This window comes from Capsicum annuum, chromosome 11 (assembly GCF_002878395.1).
Source record: "Capsicum annuum cultivar UCD-10X-F1 chromosome 11, UCD10Xv1.1, whole genome shotgun sequence".
NCBI lineage: Eukaryota > Viridiplantae > Streptophyta > Magnoliopsida > Solanales > Solanaceae > Capsicum > Capsicum annuum.
The window spans coordinates 117,988,603-118,012,804 of NC_061121.1; the positions used below are offsets into that span (position 1 = coordinate 117,988,603).

At 34.6% G+C, this 24,202-nt stretch overlaps 1 long non-coding RNA gene across 1 annotated transcript; it reads right to left on the bottom strand.

Moving 5' to 3' along the window:
• Nucleotides 1–373: 373 nt before the first annotated feature.
• Nucleotides 374–5,287, bottom strand: LOC124888496. Its single transcript, XR_007046792.1, has 3 exons — nt 5,086–5,287; nt 2,224–2,317; nt 374–678 (listed from the first exon to the last, which is right to left on the bottom strand). It is a non-coding gene; the product is annotated as an uncharacterized LOC124888496 (long non-coding RNA).
• Between the last annotated feature and the right edge of the window lie 18,915 nt (nt 5,288–24,202).

Below are 24,202 nucleotides of genomic sequence, written 5' to 3' on the forward strand. Positions count from 1 at the left end.
ATTGGAAGTATGCTCATGTGATATACCAAATCGTTCGCTCATACTAGCAATAGTATCGAGTGTGTGCCACGTACAAGGCCTTGGCTCAGGGCATGATAGAATAAAGAAAAGCTCTTTGAGCTTCCGGTAAGCTTACGCTACTCTCAGCCTCCTTGATTGATAGGAATCCAGTTCCAACAGTTTTTGATGTAGTTGTTGTGGTCTTCTTTCTGAGATTGGATCATCCATCATCCCATTTTGATCATTATCTATTTCAGAAATTTCAGGTTATTTAGGTTTGTTCATGTACATGGATGGATAGTCTTCTTCAGCAGATTCCTCATAGCTCAAACAAATTGAAACGGAGGGAGCAAAACTTACAAGCAGCATAGAGTTAAGCAATTACCAATCTATGAGGATTACTTTCTCTATTAAAGTACAAATAATTTACCATAATGATGCAGATAGATTCCTTACAATTATGCTTTCATAATCATCATGGATGCAGTACAGATAATAAAGTAGTTTCAATACATACATGTTAAATATCTAACGAGTCCCCCAAAATTTCAACCAAGCAGCTCCATCATTCGAAAATATTTAACACAACACTCATGATATTTAGGCTCATGGCAACCAGCCAATTAGAAGTAGCTGCAGCACTGCTCCAACAAACAGCAGCAACAAAGAGTAGCAAAACTGTAAAATGGATATGATTAGTCAGACAAACAACCAGGCACCAAATGTATTAACCTGATCTGCATATGGTGTTTAAAGTTTTTGTGTTGTGTTCAAGTCAAATCTCTTGATACTGGCAAGCAGGGTTTTTGTTTTCTTTTGTTCTTTCTATGGATTTTCCTTGGGTGGTTCAGGAAGGAGTGAAGTATCGAGGATGAAGAAAGAGAGAATAGATACAGTAACAAAGTGTAGTTTATAAGAAATTAATATGTTAAACAAGGAGCTATACCAGAGAAAACTCACAGATTCACTGGTTGATGAACGTAAGAAGAGTAAGTGTTTGCAATAATTAAAACCTAACAATATGTTGGGATACCATCTGACTAACAGTCCAAGGATTGATGAAAATCTTATCGAATTAGTGTCTTTTCTCCCCCGGAAAGTTTAATGCTTGAATGAGAGATTATGGTCACTCATGTTAACAGTGAGAGATTAAGTCAATCATAACAGTGAGAGATTAAGTCACTCATGTTAACAAGGGGCAGATTCGCAGAAGGAATAGCTTGGGATTATATATATAGCCGATTCTAAAATTCAAAACCTTGAACTAAAAAGTGGAATACAAAGCAATGCATTCCGTTTTTTGCTTCGTGCAGCTTGCTATTCGGATTCGCAAGAAACCATGTTTTGCTGCTCCATATCAAGTTGATGGCTATGGATATTTGGAGGACAACTGGACAAGTAAAAGTGGGTTCCTAGAATTTTCTACCTCGTACACCTTCAATATGGAAGCACACTATGCTATATATATTTGTATAATATTCTGATTCTTTGTCTGATATATAGCAGAATAACTTGAAGCAACCCCTGGATGATATGTTGATAAACTGTTTCACCTAGCATCAAAACGTATTCAGACCATTGTAACACGTTGTTGCAAATACACATGCATCATTTATAAAACTCAGCAACAGTTGGATAGAAGATTTTAAATCTTTTTTTAACCTTTTTAGCACCATGTTATTGCTCAATAAAATCATAAATTAAAGGATGATTTAAATAACAGAACACAAGTAATTGATGAAAATCTATTTCTCTATTTAATAACCTATTTTAGGTCCACAAGTTTGACTGATTTCCTTCAAGTCCATATACTAATTGCAGTCACAACTGTCCATGTTGCCCTAACCCACATAATATATCCAAATACGGCGATTCATCATAACCAAATTAATCAAAGCAGTTGTAAACTCGTATTACTCTCTCAGTGAAGTAGCCCAAGGGCATGGGATATGAACAGTTAGAGATTCTTGCTTTATAAGAAGACATGGCCTTGTAGGACTATTGTTCATTTTGAGTATAGAGTTGTTTATCCCTATCCTTGTGAATCAGACATTAATACTACTTTATACCATCATATCACTGTCCCAGTGAAGTAGCCCATGGGCATGGGATATGAGCAGTTAAGAGATTTTTGTTGGGAAAATTGCTACAATAATGATATTGGATAGGAATTAGTAATAGTAAGAGAGTTGTCACAAACACTGTATCGTGACAAGCCACTACCTTGAAAGCGATTTCGGCCCGACTCCGGTGCAAATCCTTCTAGCCAGTTGCTCCCCAAGGTTCCACAGCTACTTTCAAACACGTGCACTTGTTCCTGGAAATTTGGAGATTGCCCAAACCAATTGCCCAAAAATTGTCAAAGAATAGAAAGTCAAGATTACGGTAGAGAATTGATAAAGGGGAGAGAGTATTTTGTTTTCTATGTTTTCTTTTATCTTTAGTTCTCAAATGATACTCCTTAGATAGTTATACCATTTACGTTTCGTCCATCAAAAGAGTGAATGAAGACAAACAGAGTTAATGTACATAAATTAACATTACTCTTAAATTAATGACAAAGTCATAATGTCTAGTAACTTTCAAGATTTGTGAATGTCTCTTCATTAATCGTTATTTAAATGAATATACATTTATGAAGTAGTAACTCTCCCATCCTATATAACTTACGGATGTTTACACATATTTATTACAGAGCGTTAAAAGAGTTTTAATCTTTGCATTAATTAAGAAGGAATTATCCTTCAATTCTTGCTTAAGATGACATGACCTTGTAGGACTATTGTTCATTTTGAGTATAAAGCGATTCATTCCTATCCTTGTGAATTAGACATTAATACTACTCTATACCATCAAAACATCACACGATGAGACAAAATCTAGTGTAGATTGAAGAACTTAAGCAACCTAATTATCAGAATGCCTATCCTTCCATCCTTTGTTCACAGTAGTTCTAAATCATATTCCTCTTAAGTAGGTTGACATAGAAGAACACCTGTTAGAACCACAACCCAACACTCATCACAACGAAATAGAATGTTCTCCTAGATGATTCTATTGTTAATTCTTCTAAAGTACCATTCCTTTATTTCAAATTTGATGATCACCACGCCCAAGTTCCTCAAGACACCATGCTGCCTTCTGCCATGGTATTAAAATTATTGCATAATTGCCAAAAGAAATGATTCATTTTTTATCTGTTCAAAGAGAACTGCATTAGTCTTGGCCAAGATTACTTACAATAGAATGGCCAATAAGTACTCTCCACCTCTCTCTCTCTTTCTCTCTTTTACAAACAAGCGTGAACCACATTTTCCACATTGGTACTAAATTTAATGCATTTTCCACATATTAATGTGGTATTGTAATTCGACTCTTTTCCAGGCAAGGGCGAACCACATTGTCTATGGTTAGTACTGAATTTAATGCATTTTCCACATGCTAATGTGGTTTTGTTATTCGACTCTTTTACAGGAAAGGGTGAACCATATTGTCTATGGTTGGTACTAAATTTAATGCATCGTCCACATGTTAATGTGGTATTGTTATTAGACATCAAATCCAATCAAGATCCAACATTTCATCCAGAAACATAAGCGCATGGCCTATCACAACCAGTGTTCAGGAATGTGCTTCCATCGTCGGATAATGCGATGATGCAAAGCGATGCAAGCCCCTCTTGTTGCGTGTGGCTGATGCAAGCGCATCATGTTGATTTTATTTTTAGGGTAAGTTTAAAGTTAAAAAAAAGTCACTTCATGTTGATTTTATATTTAGGGTCAATTCTAATTTACTTTTTTTTTTAAAGGGAGCCTTGAAGTAACTGGTAAAGTTGATGTCATGTGACTAAGGAGGTCACAGATTCAAGCCTTGGAAATAGCCTCTGGCAGAAATTCTAGGTAATGATGCGTATGATACATCCTTATGGTGGAACCCTTCCCCGAACACCGCGCATAGCAGTAGCTTTAGTGCACTGGGTTGCCCTTTTTTTTTTAATTTAAAAAAGAATCTACTACGGTGACTACTGCTGCTGCAATTTTCTAAGGTTAACTTTGAAGTCCACTGTTGAGACTTCTTCTTCACTGTATGACTACCATTACTGCACCTTTTTCTCCTACACAGCTTCACTTTAATCATGTGTAATGCATGATGCGGAGCCTTGTTGCTCTTTTCTGCATCACGCTTCCTTGAACACTAATCACAACTTTCTCCTCTAATATTTACTGCCAATAAAAATAAAGTCAAGCAAATTATCTGTCTCTTACTAGCTACTGGATTATTACTGGTGGACGATAGAAGATTTTTTAATAGCACATTATATCAAAATAGTTGATTTTACATGTTAAGAGGGAAGAAAGCTCAAGCTTCTAGACAAGTTGGGTTCTAGAAAAAATAATCATATTTTGGGTGGACCATGAAAGGTTCAGTGAGAACAACACTGATTATTTTAATTATTGGTTGCATAGAGCTAAAGTTTCTCTGGCTTCATACAAAGAAGATCATTTGTTTTATCTTTCATCTTGACGAAATCTATTTTTTGGGAACTTTCACGTCATGAAAAGAAAAGAAAGAACCTATTTTTGGGAAAGAATGATTACTAAAAGATAATGAATGGGACTTCTAGAAATTACTCCCTCCGTCCAACAATACTTGTGCATTATTGACTTGACAAACGTGTTAATAACCAATAAATAATTAAAGTAATTTATTATATTATCATTTGAATATAATAAATTTAATGTCTTGAGAAATGCATTGAGTGATAATAAAATTATATGCTAGGGTAAAATGGGTAGAAAATGATAAATTATGCATTAATTGTCTAAACTAAATTTCTAAAGTGTATCAGTATTGTTGGAAATCTATATTTAATATAGTGACAACAATTGTTGATCAGAGAATAAAAATTCAAAGGATGAATTGCAGCATCTTCGAAACCGAGCTGTAGATCCAGATCTAAGAGAGGGATAAAAACAATTACTAGTTGAGAAGTTCATATGGTGATAAATATATAGGTCTAAGTGAGTGTAGAATCAAATAAATTCCAAATAGAGAGTAGACAAAAAAAGGAGCAGAAATGTGTACCAGCCCTTTAAAAAGAAACAACAGCCACTTGTATCATCAGGCTGGTCGTGGTGGATGTGATCAGGAGGTGGGTATTGATCATTAAAGTATCCCTGATAACTAGGGGTTCCTGGGGGTTGTGGTGCCTCACCGTAGTACCCAACTGGTTCTGGCTGCCCTGGAGATGGTTATCCTTGTGGCTCCAGTGGTGGTGGAGCATGACCTGACAAGTAACAAAATAAACAATTGAAAAAGAAATAAAGATTCAGTATTAGGTAGTAAAAATTAGAATTTAGGTGTAATCAGTTTGTGAAACTTGCCTGGTAGTAGATAGGGACCTTCATGAACATGCTGGTAACTCATTGTGTGAGGGTAGTGCTATGATTGGTACCAGTAATGAATTTGATGATGACTAAAAGGAAGAGGAGTTGTTGTGAGTCCAGTGGCGATCCACGAATTTTCTTCAATTCAAAATATAAGAATAGAAATATGTGAATAACCCAACAAATATAATTTAAAGGGACATAATAGTATATAGTTTATAAATATAAAATACTTAAACATATATTTTAACTTATTTTAAAGTTTTTTTTAGGCTAACTTATTTTTATATAGCAGAGGTATGTATTCTTCTTTTGAGGTATGTAATCTTTTTTTTAATAGTTGTAGGCTTCTTCTATTTTGTTATGTAGGCGGAGTCTTTTTTGTAATAGTTGTAGGCTTTTTCTTTTTTTTTATGTAGGCGGAGTCTTTTTTATTAATAGTTGTAGGCTTCTTCTTTTTTGTTTTGTAGGCGGCTTTTTCTTTTTTGTTCTGTAGGTGTAGGCTTCTTCTGAGGTATGTAGTCTTTTTTTTAATAGTTGTAGGCTTCTTCTTTTTTATTCTGTAGGCGGAGTCTTCTTTTTTGTTCTAGGCGGCTTATTCTTTTTTGTTCTGTAGACGTCCAGCTATAGGTTTCAATCTACTTTTTTAAAAAAAACAACCTGATGGGGATCGAATCCACGACCAAGCCTGAAGTAGCGCCCCAAGAAGTGGAGATTATACCATTGAGCTATCCATAACCTTGTGTTAAGTGGTTCAAAATTAATATATGTACATAAATATAGATTTTCTACTTTATATATACAACGTAATTTTTTGCCGAGGGAGTTCTGGTGAACCCCCTTTCCACTACGTAGGTCCGCCCCTGGTTGTGGCCCGAGCTGAGCTATATAAAAGCGACTTTAAACTTGGCAACTAAGGAAGAATTTTTGTATAGGTTCACATATAATACCTATCTAACCCTTTGGTGTGATGAATATAAACAAATAATTTTGGAATAATTTTTAATACATCTTAGTCCTTCATTTGGTTTTAAAATATGGAATAACTTATTTCATAACTAATATGGGATAAGTTATCCTTGCCTACGGATGAAATATCAGTGTGGGATAAAATAGCCAAAATATAAAGATATCCTTTAAATTCTTTTTATATATAACTAGTATAAAAAAAAACTAAATAAAATGAAGAATATTTTTATAAACAAATAATTTATTCTTAAAAGTTATGCAATGCATAAATTTTACCCTTGCTGATAAGAAAGTTTGCATATTTGCTATTCATTTAACGAAATACTCCAAATTAACCTAAATGACCAGATTTTAAAAGGAAAACTCATATCTAACCTGACACATCAAAAGGACCAAAACAAATATACGCTATACTACTAAAGGATCCAAACCCGTTTTCTCTTTTGTTTCTTTTGTTATATTTCTTTTTCGATGCAACTCAAATTTCTTGATTTTCTTTATGTGTTTAATTAGGGATTGTGATTGATGGTTGGAAATAAATTTGGTGGTGTGTGTTTTTGAGTGTGAGGTGGTGTTTGATATGTATTATTGGTGATAGTGAAATTAATAGAGTAGGAGGATCGATCAGGTGGAGTTGGTGACGGAATCTATGTTTTTGGTCAATAATGGTGACTGGACAGCATTGATAGTAGAAAGGAGGTAGGTTATTAATGGAGGTGTATGAGTATTGGGTGAAAATGGAGGAATTATGTATTGTTGGTGTTATTTGGTGTCAACTGAAAAAGAGAAGAATGATGAAATTTTGGTGATGTGGGTATTAGGTGTGTGTTTGTTATTCGGTTAGTGCGTTATTATTGTTGGGTGTATTTGGTTTTAATGGTTATGAAGATAGAGAGAATTAGGGAAAAAAAAGTGTGTTGATTGTTGTTGTTGTTAATAGTGAAGTGGAGAAGAGGGAGAGAAAGTGATCATTAATAGCGTATAGTGTATATGTGCTTTGGTCCTTTATGATGTGTTGGATCTGTTCGTGTATGGGTTTTTCTTTTAAAAGTGGGTTATTTAGGCTGACTTGGGGCATTTCGTTAAATAAAGGGCTGATATGCAAACTTTATTAACAATGAGGGCAATTATGATACTAAAGTATGACTGAAGGTACAATTAATTAATTTTCCAAAATATCGGAGTATGTTTATTAATTCCTTTTCCTATATTCAAACCAATCATTTACTAATTGCACTGTATTTAGGGGTTGTCATTCCCAAAAAGAATGAATTGGTCTTTTTTCGTACAATTGTTGGATAGAAGCGAAAGACAAGTAGTAAAATTATTCCTCATCTAGAAATGTCCAAATTTTGATGCCCAATACTCCATAGATAGTTCGAACTGTATAAGAGCAATAATCAATTTTAGCTCGAATCATTTGTAGGGGAACCCTACCTTCCTTGATTCATTCGACACGTGCAATTTCTTTGTGTTGCACTAGAGAAAAGTTTGCTCTTAGTACTTAATTTGTCATTTTCTTTTCATACACTATCATTTTACCACTCCTAAGACTAAAGCCACCTGTGTAAGTTACGATGATTCCCTTTGCATGAAAATAGGGGTAAACTCAATGTTTGCATCTTGTAATAAGATTAAAGTACCAATAGTTTTCGACAAGATTAAATTTCGCTTTATTTGAAAGTAAATTTGTCACCGTTTCAAGAATATGGAATCGATTTAACTTAGCAATATAAAAATTAAGGATGTATTTGGTATGTAGAAAAATGCTTTCTTAGAAAATAAGTGATTTTCTTAATTTATTTTTTGGTGTTTGGTTAGCAAAAGAAAAATATAATTTCAAGAGAATTTAGGTATAATAAGGAACTATACTTTCACAACGGACCCGATCCTAGTTGGAGACCCCAACACAATACTTAACATTGTATCCTGACCAGAGAATAGACTCCTGGCATCGAACCAGGATCTGAATCCCTATACCAATTTGGGATGTAATTTCAGATCCCAACACCTGAATTTTTACCCTGACCTAAGTTCCAGATCTTGATCACAACCTCGATCTGAGACCCAACACTTGACCCTTGCCTGAGACTCAATTCCTGACCTTGGCCTAAGGCTCGGAACATAGGATCTAACTCTAAATAAACACCTGATTCTCAAACAGACATAAGTCCCAACTCGTAACCCTCAAACCCACCTTTTGACCCTAACTCAATACTCGATCCCAACCCGAGATTGTGAGGTCGGGATCTGTGATGAGGTTGAAAGTGAGTGTTCAAAAATGTTCTCCTTACTTTATGAATTAAAATTATTTTTCTTAACTTTTTTTTTGAAAAAAATCTATTTCAAAAATATTTTTTAAAACATTTAAGTCAACTAAACATTCGAAAATTGGAAAATATTTTTTAAAAAATGTTTCCCTTCATACCAAGAATACCCTAAGTCAACTAAAGTTTAACTAAATGTGAATATAAAATGAGTTAAGTGAATTAAATAAGCAAATGAAATACAACTTAAGTTGATATTTTGATTGTACTTTTATCAGTCACAAAACCAGGTAATCTAGTGTGAACATCCTTGATAGATTTGCTTCGAGTGTATAAGTAAATGAGAGAGAACTGAAGTGCAACAATATAAACTTCAATCTTAAATTGTTCAAAAATCCAACCTATGTATAGAAGAATTATTCCACTATTTATCGATGGGTTTTTCAATATTACATGTGAAACACCCTGGGTTTTTGGCCCTTTGAAAATTTCCTGGATTTCTAGACTTTGGACAGGATACGACTAAGGAAAACAACTCGTACACTGGGATACGAGTGGTATGGATTAGTCATATATTGACCAGTGTTGCTTGATGTGTTAGATTTAGTTTCTGGATGGATACGACTTGGGTGGTACAGTTCTGGATTTGGTTTCTAGAATGGATATGACTTGGGTGGTACGAGTCGTGTAATGCCCCGAAAATGGGTCTCGAGACGTCACATAGTGCTCAAGACTACGAGTAGCCTTAAGCTAACCCTGTCTGCCTTCTACTAAGTCTGAATCTCATAACAAGGGAATGTAGATATAAAATCATATTAAATAGGGAAATCTATCTGAACTAACTGAGAATATCAGAATATAATCTCTGGAAAATACTAGACTATATAGTCTAAACAATCAATACTGAATAATCTGAATCATAACTAGTAGTCTAACAAGCCTCTACTACTAATAACTAGAGAGTTAACGAGACAAACCCCCAGCCGACTTGAACTGTCTGAATCATCTATACTAATAAGATGGAAAACTAAAATACTTAGTCTCCGAACTAGGAGGACTCACCAACTATCGGGATGTAGATGCAGATAATTGAAATCACTCACGCTACTGGAACTGAGCACCTAAACCTACATTTTGAGATGATATAGCATATAGACGTATATATGGATCAGTACTTTAAGAATGTACTGAGTATATGGTGGTGAATGCATAAGTAAAGCAATGTCTCAATATTATCACAATTTTTAAAATAATGCATGCTAAATGTAGATGACTCACATAAGCTGGAGTATCTGAAAGTAGAGTATCATAATCATGAGTAGCAAATCATACATGATAGATCTATTAAGTCATAACATTTAGTTCTAAAAGCTGTACTAGTGCTCTATCTATAAATTATGTTGACTAAGTGTAGAAAGGACTTACTTTTATATCTGAAATTTGAAAACTAAAATTTGTAGCTAAAGGCTTATATAAAGCAATGTCTGAATAAAATGTGAGCCTTTACACTTGGTTTTTAAAAGTTGTTCTGTTATTCTTTACTCCTTTTCTGTAAGTTGTAGGAAAATTCTTTAAAAAGCTTTCTGTAAGATTACTCTTTTCTGTAGGGAGGTTCTTCTAACCGACATAAACCATATGAGCTATCATGGAGTCCAACGTCTAGTTTTCTTATGGGAAAACCTCACATTGGGGAGAGGCGTCATACTCTTTCCAAGTAGTATAACATAATCTAAGGAGTATAACCTAATCTAAGTGATCACATCTGCATCTGAAATCCATATAAAAATAGGAATAATCTGATAATTTGAACCTATGTTGGCTCGTAGTTAAATACCCAATTCGGTGTTAAATACTGCTCCCTTTAATCTGTATGCTCATTCTATTGGAAATCCACTTTAAAATCTAGTATAATGGTTTATTACGAAAACCAACTGTATAATTGCTAAGTTAAACTAAAATCTGAAACTATAAAGTGGATTCAATGTCTAAGATAAGATCAAAGATCGAATCTTTATCAAAAATCTGAAAATAATCTAGTCATGGGATGCTTAAAAGCATAATCTTCTTGAAATAGCAATATCCAATTAGGGCTTAATACCCATGCATCAAATTCATGTCAAAATATAATAAAATCATGCTTGATAATGAAGGTATTGATAATTCAACTCAAAATCTGGAAATTACTGCAATACACATGAAAATACAAAAATAGACACACAATTCAACTTCTAAATCACTTGAAATCTCATAATCTTGCAAATAACAATAATGGGTAAGAACCCTAATTTGAAACTCATGTATATTCATACAAAATCATGTAAATTTGTAATTAAAACTAGTTTTGGGAACAAGGATGAAAGAATATCCTTATTCATGGACCCAACATACCTTAATTGATGAAATTGAAGAAAAAGTTTATCTTGAATTCCTATTTGAGATTTTAAAGATGCCCTCTTGAAGTTATTGAATTGGAAATCCTTAATTTTAAGCTATCATGGAAAAATAATGAAGGAAATTGGATTTCTTGGAGGTTAAGTTTTGAGCTCTAGGGTTTTCTTTGAGAGAGAATTGATGAAAAGTAAGCATAGAGTGCTTAGAATGAGCTTAATCTTGTGTTATCCACGAATTGGGGACTTGAGAATTGACCAAATTTTCCGTTTTAAAATTTTAATTAGAATTGGAAAAGAAAGAAATTTTTGATTTGGCCACCCACCATGACATGGTCAATCGCAGTGGACTACTAGAATTTGATAACTGGAACTGGAAAATCAACGCAACGTGGAGCTATCATGGTAAGTTATTGAAATGCCATATAGGCCGTCACCACGATGAGGTACCATCGTATTGGACTACTGGATTTTGACAATCTGAAAATGAAACTTCAATGCGACGCGCCACAATCGCGGAGGTCCACTGAAAATTGACAATTGCCATTTTGGCCTTCACCGCGATGCGATGCTTGTGAAATGTCATACTGTTTTACTAAAAATGTCATATCTTCTCAATCGAGTATCGAATTGAGACAAAATTGGTATCGTTGGAAAACTAATTTAATTTTCTACATACTAGAGGGTCTAGAATTGGAAAATTCTATATGTATCAAAGTTTATTCATTTTTTAAGCTAACCCTTGACATTCTAAGAGCTAAATTGAGCTAGGAAAAAGTACTGGGTATTATATTATCTCCCCCTTGGGAATATTCGTCCTCGAATTTGGCTAGTTAAACTGAAGATACTGAGGAACTGAGGCTACATTATAACATACACAACTGAAACAAGTTACATGACTGAATCTAAAACATACTGAATGACTAAGATAATCTGTGAGTGCATAAATTTACATGAGGACAACTCAACTATATAGATGAATCTGAGACTGGAAAAGAACTAAATTAAGGAAAATTATTACCTTCGGCGGAATCTGAGTTCATAGAGAAGAGATGACGATACTTGGTATGCATATCTATTTCTGCTTACCAAGTAGCACCCTCAACGTATTGATTTCACCACAGAACTTTGACCAAGGGAACTTCTTTTTTCCTGCATCTACGAATCTGATGATCGAGAATCTCTACTTGAGCTTCTTCATATGAGAGGTTATTCTAAATATCTGTACTTTCTAGAGGGACTATAACAGCTGAATCTTCTATGCACTTCTTTAATAAGGACACATGGAATACTGGATGAACTGAGGACAAATCTGTGGGTAGCTCAAGCTCATACGCAACCTTTCCCACACAACTCAAAATCCAATAGTGGCCTACATATTGGGGACTAAGCTTCCCCTTTTTGCCAAATCTCTTCACCCCCTTCATAGGTGAAACTTTCAAATACACAAGGTCTTTAACCTCAAACTCAATATCTCTTCTTCTTACATCTATATAAGATTTCTAACGAATCTGAGCTTCTTTTAATCTCTCTCAAATCAACTAAACTTTCTCCATAGCTTCAAACACCATATCTGGACCAATCAAAGAAGCTTTACCTACTTTGAACCAACCGACTGGTGATCTACATCTCCGTCCATAAAGAGCTTTAATGGGGCCATCTGAATACTAGCATGGTAATTGTTATTGTAGGCAAACTCAATCAATGACAAGTGCTCATCCCAATTGCCCTTGAAATCAAGAACACATGCCCTCAATATATCCTTTACATTCTGAATGGTCCTTTCTGCCAACCATCTGTCTGCGGATGAAAAGCTAAACTAAGATGAACTTGGGTACCAAGACCCTTCTGAAAGGCTTTCCAAAACTGAGAGGTAAACTAAGTACCCCTATCTAAGATGATAGATAAAGGAACTCCATGCAGTCTGACTAACTCTTTGATATACAACTTAGTATAATATTCAGCTGTGTAGGACGTGTGAACTAGCAAAAAATATGCTGACTTAGTCAATCTATCTATAATAACGCAAATCAAATCATGCTGACGATACGAATAGAGTAATCTAGTCACAAAGTCCATATTCATCTCTTCCCACTTCTAAGTAGGGATACCAAACTCATACAATGTACTACTAGGTCTTTGATGCTCTACCTTAACTTGTTGACAAGTTGCATATTTGGATACAAGTTCTTCTATATCTTTCTTCATACCACTCCACCAACGTACCACTTCGAAAATGTGTATCGAGATGTCACATGGTGCTCAAGACTACAAGTAGCCTTAAGCTAACCCTGTCTACCTTCTACTAAGTCTAAATCTCATAATAAGGGAATATATATATATAATCATATTAAATGCAAAAATCTATCTGAGCTAACTGCGAATATCAGAATATAATCTCTGAAAAATACTAGACTCTATAGTCTGAACAATTAATACTGAATAATCTGAATCATGACTAGCAGTCTAACAAACCTCTACTACTAATAACTAAAGAGTCATTGGGACAAACCCCCAGCTAACTTGAACTATCTGAATCATCTATACTATTAAGCTGGAAAACTAAGAGACTAATTTCTCGAACTATGAGGACTCGCCAACTGTTAGGATATAGATGGAGATGCTCGAATCACTCATGCTGCTAGAACTGAGCACCTGAACCTACATTATGAGAAAATATAGCACGTAGACGTATATGTGGATCAGTACTTTGAGAATGTACTAAGTATATGGGGGTGATTGCCTCAACATTATCACAATTTGTAAAATAGTGTAGGCTAAATGTAGATGACTCACATAAGCTGGAATATCTGAAAATTAAGTATCATAATCATGAGTAGCAAATCATACTTGTTAAATTTAGTGAGTAATAACATTTAGTTCTAAAAGATGTACTAGTGTTCTATCTGTAAATCATGCTAACTAAGTGTAGAAAGAACTCACTTTTATATCTGAAAGCTGAAATTATAGCTAAAGGCTTATATAAAGCAATGTCTGAATAAATCTGTGAGCCTTTACACTTAGTTTCTAAAAGTTGTTCTGTTATTCTTTACTATTTTTTCTATAAGTTGTAGGAATTAAAAAACTTTCTGTAAGATTACTCTTTTTCATAGGGATGTTCTTCTAACCTATAAAAACCATGTGATCTATCATAGAGTCCAATGTCTATTTCCCTTATGGGAAAACCTTACGTTAGGGAGATGTGTCATACTTTTGCCGAGGAGTATCACGTAATCTAAGTGATCACATCAGTATTTGGAATCCATATAGAAATGTGAATAATCTGAACCTATGTTGGCTTGTAGTTCTGGGGCATATGAAATACCCAACTCGGTGCTAAATGCTACTCTCTTTAATCTCTATGCTCATTCTGTTGGAAATCCACTTTAAAATCTAGTATAATGGTTTATTTTGAAAACCAACTATATAATTGCTAAGTTAAATTGAAATCTAAAACTATAAAGTGTATTCAATGTCTAAACTGAGATCAAAGATCAAATCTTTACAAAAAACTGAAAATAATCTAGTCATGGGATGCTTAAAAGCATAATCTTCTTGAAATAGCAATATCCAATTAGGGCTTAATACCCATGCATCAAATTCATGTCAAAATATAATAAAATCATGCTTGATAATGAAGGTATTGATAATTCAACTCAAAATCTAGAAATTACTGCAATACGTATGTAAATTCGAAAATAGACATGCAATTCAACTTCTAAATCACTGGAAATCTCATAATCTTGCAAATGACAATAATGGGTATGAACCCTGACATGAAACTCATGTATATTCATACAAAATCATATAAATGTATAATTAAAACTAGTTTTGGGCACAAGGATAAAAAAATATCCTTATTTTCAACTCAAAATCTAGAAATTTCTACAATACGCATGAAAATACAAAAATAGACACGCAATTCAACTTCTAAATCACTTGAAATCTCATAATCTTGCAAATAACAATAATGGATATGAACCCTAATTTGAAACTCATGTATATTCATGCAAAATCATGTGAATTTGTAATTAAAACTCATTTTGGACACAAGGATGAAAGAATATCCTTATTCATGAACCCAACATACCTTAATTGATAAAATTGAATAAAATGCTTGATCTTGAATTCCTATTTGAGCTTTTTAAGATTCCCTTTTGAAGTTGTTGAATTGAAAATCCTTAATCTTAAGCTATCTTGGAAAAATAATGGAGGAAATTGGATTTCTAGGAGGTTAAGTTCTCGGGTTTTCTTTGAGAGAGAATTGATAAATATTAAGCATAACATGCTTAGAATGAGCTTAATATTGTGTTATCCATGAATTGGGGGCTTAGGAATTGACCAAATTGCCTCTTTTAAAATTTTAATCAAAACTGGAAAAAAAAAGAAATTTCTGATTTGGCCACCCACCGTGATGCGGTGATATCGTGGTAGCTCACTAGAATTTGACAATTGGGAACTGGAAAATCAATACGACGTGGAGCTATCATAGTAAGCTACTGAAATGCCATTTAGGTCATCACCGCGACACGGTTCTATTGAGTTGGGCTACTGGATTTTGACAATTAGGAAATGAGACTTCAACGTGATGTTCCATAATCATGGAGGTCCACTGGAAATTAAAAATTGTCATTTTGGCCTTCACTGCGATGCGGTGTTTGTCAAAATATCGTACTGTTTTACTAAAAATGTCATAGCTTCTCAACCGTGTATCGAATTGAGGCAAAATTGCTATCGTTGGAAAGCTAATTCAATTTCCTAAATACTAGAGGGTGTATAAATGGAAAATTCTATATGTATCAAAGGTTATTCATTTTTGAAGCTAACCGTCAATATTCTAAGAGCTAAATTAAGCTAGGAAAAAATATAGGGTATTGTAGTCATATCGGTGGATACGGATTGTTTGGCCACTTCACTTAATCTTAGTTTTAGTAGACTAAGTTAGATATGAGTACGAGTGGCTCACCATGAATCGTAAGAGAGGGTACGATTTGTAACATAGACTCATATGGTGAACAGTGTTCAATCCTTTTTTATCTTATTCTGCCAGGGGTACGGATCATGGGTACCAGTCATATGCATGGATACGATATGATTTAGAGTGATTCATACCTTGGACAGTGTTAGGTTCAAGGGAGATATCCTTGGGTATGAGTGGTGGGTATCATTCATATTAGAGGGTATGACTGGTATGGATAGTTGTATCCCTCTGATGGGATTTTTGGTGCAGTTTAAGTGAGGGAAATCTGGATATTTCTCCACTTAATCTATTAAGGCCCCATGAATTTTAACTCACTTGGGAGGTTATTTGCCCTATTGTTCTATTCTTTAACAGTTAGAAAACACTTTCTAATCCTCTCTAAATTTCTTGGGAAAGAAAAGCTAGGGTTTCATCTTAAGGATTAATTTGGGGCTTGTGTTTGTGGTTTCTCTCCATCATCTTCTTGGTTTAAGGCATGTTCTCTTCCCTTATTTTTATTTCCACTAAAGGCATAATTTTATACAATGTTTTCATGGTTTGATTATTATATAGTTTTGGGTTTTCAAATATAATTTAGGGAATTTTGGTTATAAATGCTTGGTTATGGTTTTCCAATATTTTAATTATGCTTTTATCTGCTTTAATGGTGGTTTTGGATAGTTGTTGTATGGGAATAGTAATTTGGTAATTGTCTTTGGTTTTGGAAATACTATGCCCCCAATATGTTTGATAAAATACCTACGAGAATGTTTTCACTACATTGTTGGAATTTAATAGAACTATTGCATGGTTTGAACTTGGTAATGGAAGCCTAAATGGTTTGGAATGGTTAAATAAAATGATTTGGTTTAAATAAACACCCTTGTGGGGTACAATGGAATCCCCCAAGCAAACATAATAGAACACTTGTGGGGTATATGGGACTCCCTCAAGTTTACTTGGTAAATGGGCACCCAGGAATCCATTTACCTTAAAAGATTTGGATAAGGACAATACTTGCAATTTATAGTCGGTATGATGATACCACCATTAATAGCCTTGGTAAATAATAAATAGTTTAATAAATTGGTTGGTTAGAAATGATTTTAATTGAAAAATAATGGCGGGGTGTGATAAGCTAACTGTGAAGGTGGAATTTCAACAAACACTGAAAACTCATGTTTACTAACATAAGAGGTAGGTAATGGAGACCTTATATGATACTATGAGGTACATGGGAATCCTCTAAGTACACTGTACATAAAGGGTACTTGGGAATCCCCTACTCTAATGGTATCTTCAGTTCGTGAGGCTACACACATCGGGGCCCGTTCAGGGGGTTACACTAGACCCATATAACCAGTGGTTGGTTAAGGATGATTAAGCTACACATACCCAGGTAAATGATTTCAAATACATGCTAAACCCAGTTTTCTTTCCCGACATGGTTATATATATGTATGTATGGTTTGTATGCATATGGATGGTTTACTTGGTTTTATTAAATGGAATTATTTTATCCTTATCCTGAGTTCACGCTAATGTTTACCCTCTAACCCATCTTTGGGTGGCTGTATCCCCACGTGATGTAGGAACCAATCATTCTACTCCTCCTTCTTAGCGATCAGACTTTGGAATCAACTATTGGATTGAAGTGGTAAGCTTCTATCATTCTGGAAGGATCCATTTCATGGATATTACTTCATACTTTTATTTATTTATGGATATTGGTTTTGGCTATGGTTGGGAGTATGTCTTAATCAGATTTTAGTATTCTTTTTGGCTGGAGGATTTTGTGGAACTACTATGGATTGTTATGAGTAGGATTGGTAATGGTGTCAGCCTTGGTATTAGTATTGGTATTGGGGATGATACCGTAGGACTAAATATCTCACTATTCTATCCTCTTTTATTTTGGGATTATATATAGTTATTATGAAACTCATATGGTTATGGTTTGGTTGGTTTGGCTATTAGTTACGTTCAAACGGTTAGACTCGATTGGGTCGGTCTCGGTTATATACCTATCCCAGAGTCTTGATATGGACAATTACACTATCTTGTTATATGTTTAAAATGCATCCAACTCAGGGCAGACGACTGGTGGTTAGGTTGGGTAATGGGGTAGTCTCTGGTCCTGATCAGACTTAGGACACACATTATGACAAGGCCCCGGGTCAGGTCGTGTTAACTTGCCTCTGGAAAATTTATCCCATTCACCTATTAGCATTTTTCTAAAACTTAAATGTATTTATCCTATGTGAACACATGTTTATAATAATTTTCCTCCAAGTAGATTGCCCCTCGCTTTACAGATACTTTGCCAAATTATGATGGATAGTATCCCGCTTTCCAGATACTTTGCTAAATTATAATTTGAAAGCAAATAAAAAGGTCCTCAAAATTCATTGGTGGGAAAGCAGTTGAGACGTTTCCTGGGAGAAAAAACTATTCCTCGTATCATATTTAATGCCATCAACATATGTCACTAAATCATTGATCTAGACGCGACACATTAATTAAAATAATAATGGAACCTCTAAGAATTTAATAAATACCACTCTTTGCTCTAACTTCCACTATCTTCAAAACTGTTAATTTCTTTAAATTTCTAACAAATCCTTTGAATTATTTTTCTATCTTAAAAAATCCAAATCATTCAAACCTTTAAATCTTTGTACATTCCTGTTTTCAATATCTCTAGAACTTCTTTAATCTATCTTCTTCATCTGCCATTCATTATGTCTGCATGATGCAATATCAAATGTCCATCGTTAATCTTTCTCTTTGGTTGTGTACCGAAGATAGAAAAAGGTGTAGAGATCGAGATCTCAAAATCGACGATAGAAATGATAGTTCCAAAGAATTAGAACTTTTAAAATAAGTTAAAGCTTGGACGACTTTGGCTAGTTGTCACGATCTGAGTCTACACCCTGGATGTGGGCCATAACTAGCTAAACACTAGTGGTCCCGAAGGACATTTGACATAGCATATATATAAAGTATAGATAATGAATATGAAGCAAAAACTTAAACAACGATAATGTGGGTTAAATCTAAAGGAAACAATCTTTTTTAAGGTATAACTGAAAAAATTTGAAAGATTGTTTACTACTTCGTAACTGTTGTGTAGTGAAGTTTTTAATACTAATCATAAGAGTCAACGAGGATAAGGCCTAGTAACCTTTATTGAAACAAAAGTTTAAGATAAACTAAGAAAAAGGTTATAATCAACTCTAAACCTCTTGAATGATAGGAGAGCTCACTAATTTGCAGAACGTCGGGTGTTATTGAACTTATAATAGAAAACCTTAAGCTCGAGTACTTGAAGATACATCATCATAACAAGATAAAGTAAAAAATGTAGGCAATATAATGAAATGTATTGGAATGCAAGTTATACATATATACATAGCATAAACTGAAAAGGTGAACATAATGACATGTATGGAGTCACTAAAAATAAGAGTCAAAAGCTGAACCATAAGTCTCAATGAGATCATATAAATTATCTTAAAACAACTGATAGTCTAAACGAAAACATAATAGAAAAGTCTGTATAAGAGAATTCTTTCACATACATAATAATAAAGTCATAAAGTCATAAATATCATAATATTTGTGGGGGTTTCTTATAACTAACAACCACCATGTAAGCTTATGATGTCCAATGTACAATTCCCGTTGGGATGGTGTCACGACTCTATTTACAAGTCATGATGGCACCTACTAAATTCCGCCAGTAGGTAAACCAAAACCATAATCTGGAGCTAACGCAATAGGTTAATTCAATAGGGAAAAAGCCAACATAGGCCAAATTGAATTAACACAAGTTAAAATATAAACAAAGTGTTCTAAAATAGATAAACAATTATCAAAAGATACGAATCTCATGACATGGTAGATCCAGTACAAGAGCATATAATCTTATTAATACAACCCAAATAATTTTGAGAATATAGTCAATACATCTGTTTCGAATACTAAAGACTGAATATAAAATATAGAGGGAAAATGGATGACTCAAACTCCATTAACTCACTCTATTATTGGAAGTCCATCACCACATGAGAAACGATCAACGACGATAGCTAGTACTCAGATCTGTACCAAAAAGGTACAAAAGTGTACTATAAGTACCAAAACAACGGGTACTTAGTAGGCATCATTGGTTGATTGATCTAAGTCATGATATAAAGACGATATAATGCAAGATTATCCTACTTAAGTCAAGGTACAAAATCAAACCTGAATCATCTCCATCTTCACTGGACATAATAAGTAACTAAACTGAAATAACAGTGTACCTTATGGCATCAATACATACCAATATTGTCCTGCATAAGAAATAGATAATTCAGAACCATAATACATCATAAGGCATACACATAAGCAATCATAATTAATAAGTTGGCGCCCATACACCATTATCAAACTAATAAGGAAAAAGCCCAACCTACCTTAATTCCAAAGAAAGCTCACAAACTACTAAACTCTCACCTTCCCTTTCTGAGAAGCTTTTTCAAGGTGCCAATCTATCTAAAAACACAATCTACACATTATAACGAGAACATTGACATCAATATTCCATTATTGTGTTTTGGGTCCAAAAATGAAAACCAAAAAACCCCCCAGTGGGTGCACTTACGGAAAACACATTTTTGAGCTCAACCCAATATTCATACACCATCAAGGAATCATAATCCTTAGAAATAGGTAAGAGCTAAACTTATTTGGGGCTATATAAGACCCTCAAGCTATTTGGGGTTTTGATAAAAAAATTCAAGAATTTTAAGCATGAAATGGAAGGATTCATACCTCAAATCCATTATTAATCATGAAAATATATGTTAACTAAGTCCCAAGACACTACCAAGACTCAATTTGAGTTTAGCACAATGTTCTAGGGTTTCTTGGTCTCTAGGAAGAGAGAAAAGTGACCAAAATGCAGCCTAAAGAGCCTTTAAATACCCAACCCAGGCAAAGAGATGCTGCTATCATGCACCATAGACTGTGATCTCCATGGACCTTACCGCGATCACTATAGCATGATTATGGTGATCCTTTCGGATTACCGTTGTCGCAAAAAGTTGGAAATCTTTTAAGTTTCCAACGATGCCTTGGGATTTATCCGAAGTTTGATATATACAAATGAACTATGTATCCACACTAAACTCAAGGTTCCAGAGGCATTGGCGAAGTTGAATTTCCCATTTGAGGTCATTTCAACCAAATATGGATCCCACACCGATTTTCAAATTTTTCAACTTTCTGACCAATAGGTCGGAATGAGCTCTAATGAATTGAGACTCGAACCAAAGGTCTACCTAGCCTAAAATTGATATTGCAGAGTTGCTGGCACAGTCAAAATTTGCATCCGAGATTATTTTATAGTTGTTTTTTCCTGGTGGCCATTTTTTTATGAAATTTTTGGGGGCTAAACAACACCCTTAGGCTTTTTCATTAAACTATAGGAAAACAGTACAAAGAGGGGGGTATAAACCTGACCTCCAAATATGCTATAACATATGAAAGTGTGAACTAGAAAATGTGTTACAACATATGAAAGAATGCGCAAATTACAAGTATGCAAACAAGTATTACTTCTCTAAGCCTTCTTTCCTATTCTGTCGATGCACTAAGGTAGTTCATGAATCTTATTTAACTTTCTTCTCCTGAAGCTTGGCATGCCTAATTGATCAAGCTAAAAATATCCTACAACTTCTAATGGGAGCTGACAGTTATGAAAATAATGTTGGCTGATCACATTAATGACTGACTTTGGACAATCCGGTGGCTATTTGGAAACAATGAAGACTTTTAAATAGGGAAATAACTCTAAAAACCAAACTAACTGTTTGATAATTGAGCTATCAGTTCCATCAAGTCATAAATGAATAAGAGAAGCTATGTAAAAGCTCTGATGATTAAAATAAGTAGAAATATGAAAAATGACCTGAAGGGTCAATACAATATCTACTACTAAAGGAACTTTTATCCCCAAAAGTTTAAAGATGATAAAATACCTGAAGTCTCGAACAAGTGAGGATACTAGGCCTGAATCTCGCTCTCGATCTCCTAAGTGGCCTCCTTCACTAGGTGGTGCCACCACTAAACCTTAACCATAGAAATATCCCTAGTACAAAACCACCTCATATCACTAGCCAAAATAAGCATAGGTTCATCCATAAAGGTCAAATGATCATCTAACTTGACTGAGTCCCATCTGAGCATATGAGATGGGTCAGGATTATACCATTGTAATATAGAGACATGTAAAACTGAATAAACAGCAGCAAAATATGGAGGTAAAGCTAGCCCATAAGCTACCTTACTAACTGTGCAGAGAATCTCAAAAGGACTAATGTATCAAAGAATAAGCTTACCCGTCCTTTATAATTTCGTCAAACCCTTTATGGGGGATACACAATCACCAACTCCAAATCTAAAGGAACAAAGGCTATGATCTGCATAGGCTTTCTGCCCACTCTAGGATTCTCTCAGCCTATCCTGAATCATCCTGAATCTATTTATCAAGTCCAGAATAAAATTCATACCATGGGGCCTCACCTCAAAATTCTCAAACCACCCCATTGGAGAACGACATCTCCTATTATACAAAGCATCAAAAGGTGCCATCTCAATACTTGAATGATAACTGTTGTTATACGTAAACTCTGCCAAGGCTAAGTTCTAGTCCCACTGGCCTTCAAAATCCATAACACAGGCTCAGAGCATATCCTCAAGTACCTGATAGTCCGTTGGATTGATATTTGGTCAGTGGGAGAAAGGCAATACTCAAATCCATTTGGGTACCTAACTCCTCCCAAAATACTCTCTAAAACCTTAAAGTGAATACCGATCGATGGTTTAAAATGATATAAATGGGTACCACATAGAAATGGACTATCTTCCAAACATAGATATAGGCTAATCTGGTTATCTGAATAAGAGTGAAATGTGCTTACTTGGTCAAATAATCCACAATCACCCAAATGCCATCGAAACCACAGTAAATACGAGGCAACCCACTAATGAAGTTCATAGTAATCCATTCCCATTTCTACTTGGGATTGTGAAACCTCTTAGTCAACCTACTAGGACACTGATGCTCAGCCTATACCTTCTTATAATATAGGCAATGAGCTACAACGTCTGCCATATTTCTCTTTGTGCTATTCCACTAGTAATGCTACCTTAAATCTATACACATTTTAGTTGTGCCAAGATGAATGAAATATCTAGAGTTGTAAGCCTCATTCAGAATTGATTTAATTAAATCACCAATCTGAGGAATATAAATACGACCATCAAACCTTAAAATATCCTCAAAATCAATAGTGTGCCTTTCAGACTCACCACTCAACACCTGATTATGAAGGGAGCGAAGCTTGCCTTCTTCATACTGACGATCATAAATTTTCTCAAATAGTGAGGACCTCTCTTCCACACTAGCTAAAATCCTCTTAGGATATGAAATACCCAAGAGAACCATAAAATTGGCTAAGGACTAAATTTATTGTGCCAAATGCCTCCAAAAAACTAATATGCAAGATAAACTACCCATACTTACTGCCTTGTGACTCAAGGCACAGCTACTATATTACCCGATGATACAAGATAGAAATAACATAGTCCTTAAGTAACTCCATCCATCTATGTTGTTGAGTATTAAGCTCTCACTGGGTCATAAGATGCTGAAGACTATGATGATCGATGAAAATCTCATAATGCACACTATAGAGATAATGCCTCCAAATCATGAGCATAAAAACTACCATCACCAACTCCAAATCATGAGTGGGGCAGTTACGCTCATGCACATTAAGCTGTCTAGAAGCATAAGCAATGACACGACCTTGCTACATTAAAACACAACCTAATCCAACACCAGAAGTATAACTAAACACGGTGAATCCCTCACCCTTAACAGGTAGAGCTAGCATAGGAGCTGAGGTAAGAAAATTATTAAACTTTCCAAAGCTTGACTATGATACCCCACAAAGTTCTCCCCTAGTCTGAGCCTTAAAGCATTTTTAGAAAAACGAAAATCTGAGTCTAAAAATTTTAAAAAATATCTTCCCAAGTATGAAAAAATTTGAATCGTGTTGTATTTCTATAATTTCAAATTTTTTTCATATAGATCATTGAATAATATTTCCATCGATACCAATTTTATCAAAATCCAACATCGGACGAGGGAGTTATAGCTATTTTACTAAATGGTATTGG